Consider the following 4,511-nt stretch of genomic DNA (forward strand, 5'->3'; position numbering starts at 1 on the left):
ATGGAATTGTTCGATCAGTATGGTACAGATTCTACTTGCATATGAAAAGGAAAGTGGAATTTGGCTGTTTTTTGTTGGCATAGAAAGATCACATTATTACTTTTAGGATATTTGATTTATTTCACGACAGAAGTTACTTTATCCCTAATCATGACTTCTTTATCCCTCACCATAAGTATTTAATGAGAAAAAAAATTCATAGAGAAGGCAAAGTTATATTTTCTTACCTACAAGCTCGAAAATATTCCTCCTGTTCCAAGTAGATTAAGTAGAACCAGTAGTTTAGCATAGATATAACATTGCAGATGTCATCGGAAGTCTCTAATTAATCAAACGCATGCTCAAGTTTAGAATAATAAGAAGGATAACCTAATCATAAGCTCTCTGTAGAAATGTGGATGGAACAACACAGAACGGCTTCAGCCCCCCACAAGACAAACCAGCAGCAAAAGTCACTACATGTTGCTCAGCCATCCCCACATCAAAAACCAGTTTGGGAAGCTTGCATGAAATAATTGAAGTGATGGATCCATTTTCAACCATAAGTTCTTTGTCCCTCTTGCACAACAGAAATGGCATGAGATTGAACCAGCTCCAATCCAGTAAATTCGTGATGAAAAACCACTCCAATATGCTCTAAGGAAAACCGAGAAGAGCACCTTAGCAGCCTCTCTAAACTTTCGAAAGGATTTACTGGATTGGAGCTTGCTAAGAGTAGTAGATAAGCATTGATTGTTGTCTTGGAGCCCTCTTCTAGCTTTGGGTGTAAAGAGTGTCGGCTGTCATTTAAGATCACTACCATATTGGAATCCAAGTATTCAGCATTGCTCATTTCCTCATTCCTTTCTCAAAGAACCACTCCATATAAGTCGCATTAGCAATTCCATCATAGACAAGACAACGCTCACGAAGCTCGTCAAAGAGCTCGTTCGCTCTCTCCAAATTACCCAACTCCAGGAACCCAGAAATGAGATTATTATAAACAAGGGAGTCAGTTCCATGACCCTTATTGAGCATTTCTCTAAACAGGTTCATAGCATTAGAAATCCTATCCACCTCAACAAGCCCTTTTGTCAAATGGCGATAAGTAACAGACGGGGGACCAAAGGGGGCATTAGCAAGAATATGAGCATAGACATCGAGAGAAACATCGACTTCACCAGCATCACAATGGGTATTAATTAGAACATTATAAGAAACAATATTAGGAACTATATTGGCCTGATTAAAGAAAAATTGGAATTGCCTCTTCATACCGTGCAGCGCAATACATTGAAGCCATGATAGCATTACAAGTGAATACAGTAGGGCGAGTGTTGGAAAAAACAGCATGTCTAGCACGTATTTTGCAGGGGTTTCCAGAGATTCTGCAAGGAATTCCATTGGATCCATACACAAAAAGATACTCACCACCTTTTGACGAGTTTAAGGTCGACTGTTGTGTTCTACCTCAACGTGCAACAACAGTATTTCCTGCAATTTCAGGACCCTCCATTTTCATTGTAACATCTGGACAAGGGAAAATGCAAACGGAATCATACAGCAACGAAGAATTAAAAGAGGGCAGTGTTATCTTTGTTCCCGCTGACACCCAGATAACCATAGCTTGTATATCTGACCTACAGTTGTATAGATCTGGCATAAATATCAAGTTCTTGTGAAATGAGAAGCACCATTGTAGTTTTGTATCTTATAGAGTTGGTGTTGTTTCTTACTCTCTATGTATCTGCCTCTTATGTATCACCTTGTGAAAGTACCAATCACATATACTACTAGAAAAACATTTTACCCAAAATACCATACTACTAAGAATAAAGATTACATCGAAAGAGTTTCATACTTGTCTTGTAGTAATATCTTCTCTTCATTTGATATTCTCTCAACTTCTCAAGTTATCTAGTGGTAACAAATAGTAGGCAAAAGGGAATTCACAGCATGTCACCAGCACGTATTAATGAATGGACTCTATTGTGAAGACTAAGACGAGGACCAGTGAGTGCAGAAGTGGAGTTGGGTAAACAAGGGGCATTTGGATCTGGGCGTGGGCGTGGGGCATATGGGTCGCGACGAAGAGCATGGAGTGGGGGTTCGATACGGTTACGACGCTCTATTGGGGCTTTTTCGGCAGAAGAGTATGCAAATTAACGCATAAAAGTGGCAGTGAAGGAGGCTAGGGTGGTATTTTGTGTGGGTTTGGAGAGAGGTGATGATCTTCGAAGTAGGGATTGGAGACGGTAAACAGTCATGGTGATTTGCAAAAAAAACAGGGTTAGGTTTAGAAGCGAGAGCGAAGAGTAGTGGTTTAGGGCTTTAGAAGGGTTTTTCCTCCTTTGTTGAACTTGAACTAGTACAACAACAATTTCGTCAAATACCAGAATTTAGGATTTTTCGGTTAACATTTCTTGAAATTTCAAAAATTCCAAGAAAAAATTCCTAAATGTTTTTTTTTTTCGCTACAACACATACATACATATATATATATATTATAGAATTAAAGGGATACACTGAAAGTCTGTGCAACATTTTGGTAGAGTACTCATGTCAGACAAGTTATAAGGCCATTTAGCTAGATCATGAGCCTCACCATTAAAACATCAAATTCGCAGTTTTTATTTCTAATTTTCGTTAAAGGCTAGTCAAGCAAATGGTTGGTTAATTTCTATTTAAACTAATTTTTCGATGGTCTTTCGATTCTTACTAGGGAAACCAAAATATATTCAGTAGAAAAAATTGCGGTCTTTTATTTTTTATTTCTCGTTTAAGGGCGGCTAGTCTAGCAAACCAATCACGTGCCTGTTTCATTTCTATTTAACCTAATTTTTTTAGATGATTTTTTCTAACTAATTAACTTAATAATTAATAGGTATATCAATAATAACAATTCTCGAAGTCACATCACAAGTGATTTCGAAAACTTGGCAAAGTCACTCTTAAAGTGATGTTGAATACATAGATATTACATCACTTTATAAGTGACACGGTGAGTGACAACACTTTTAAAATGATGTTGAATACATAGATATTACATCACTTTATAAGTGACACAACGAGTGATGTAAAAAGGTGTTACTATATCACTATCACGACATCACTTATTAAAATGATGTTGTACAACTCTACTACATTAGCCTTTCAAATAAGTGATGTTAAAAAAAGATTGTGATAATTATTACATCACATGCTGGGAAAAGTGATGTCATAGTTTTCATATGACATCACTTCGCTGAAAGTGATCTAAAATTAGTGATGTCATATGTCATATTTGTTGTAGTGTTTAGTCCTCCATATGTATACAGTAAAACCTCATTAAGTAGTAAGGAGAACAAAAACACGACAAAATTGGTAGTAAGGAGAACAATTCATAAACAATATTCTTAAGTAGAACTCTCACGCTAAGGCAGAACAAAATTGGTAAAACACTATATGAAAAATTAAATCAAGATTAAACTAAATCCTCAATCAACTGACACTAAATTCCAAACCACACAATCTACAAATGGACCCATCTACAAAACATGTAAGAGTACATCAAACATCTCAAACTAAAATGAAACAAATTGGGTTATGAGGAAAACAGTATTAACTGTAGGTTTAGGAACTGCAAATAAGACTTTATTAGTGCTACATTGCGAAACCCAAAATTCAAATCAAAGCCAAGTCTTTCACACTTCACAGCTAATGGGGTTTAATTTTGGATTCCAAAATCAAAAAACAATTTCAGTTTAATATTAGGGTTCAATAATCGGTTACTTGGGTTGAAAAAATAGTTGAAATCCAATTGAAATACTTGGTATTCAATTCCTGAGAAAAAGGTGTGACTCCCCAAAAACCAAAAAAAGGGCAACTCATAAATTTCAACATGTTCCCGTGCACCAAATGCATATTAGACTAATTAGCAACAACATCATATCAAAGATTCAAGGGTTCGGATATTCAAAGTTTAACGTTAATTTCAACTTGCTGACGTCACCATTACAAAAATGACAACTCATGCCTTAATCTTGGAAATCTACCGTAAATAGCCGTTCCCGACAAGCTTATAAGGGAAGCTTATCCCTTCACAACGTGGAAACCAATACTTCAAACACTTCCAATACTTTTTCGATGGCTTCTGCTTGGACGTTCAAAGCTACCGAAGATGGTGAAGCTGCACTTACATTCAAAACTCAACTTACTTAAGATCATGCAATTCCCCCAATCAATTATTCTGTTGGTGTGGTAAGAGGGTCTAAAACCTCATTTAATTCCTCTATTACCTTCTATTTACTGTGATGGCCAAATACAATATTCTTTACATTTTATTTTCAGCTCCCTTTTAATTTTCAAATAACAGTTGATTACATTCGGCTCACAGGTCACATGTCAGATATGTGAATCAAGGAAACATACTGCACTTGATTGCAAAAGTATTAATACTATTTGACACAAACAACATTGCAAATATTTTATGATACCACATTATGGTGTTTATGAAAATGGTGAAGTGCACAAGTTTTTGATATGCTCCAACC

General features: G+C 36.1%; 1 pseudogene; it reads left to right on the forward strand.

The window, feature by feature from the left end:
- The first annotated feature begins 1,280 nt into the window (after positions 1-1,280).
- Positions 1,281-1,661, forward strand: LOC147503359 (mannose-6-phosphate isomerase 1 pseudogene; annotated as a pseudogene).
- Positions 1,662-4,511: the final 2,850 nt, after the last annotated feature.

The sequence above is a fragment of the Coptis chinensis genome, chromosome 4, assembly GCF_015680905.1.
Source record: "Coptis chinensis isolate HL-2020 chromosome 4, ASM1568090v1, whole genome shotgun sequence".
Taxonomy (NCBI): domain Eukaryota; kingdom Viridiplantae; phylum Streptophyta; class Magnoliopsida; order Ranunculales; family Ranunculaceae; genus Coptis; species Coptis chinensis.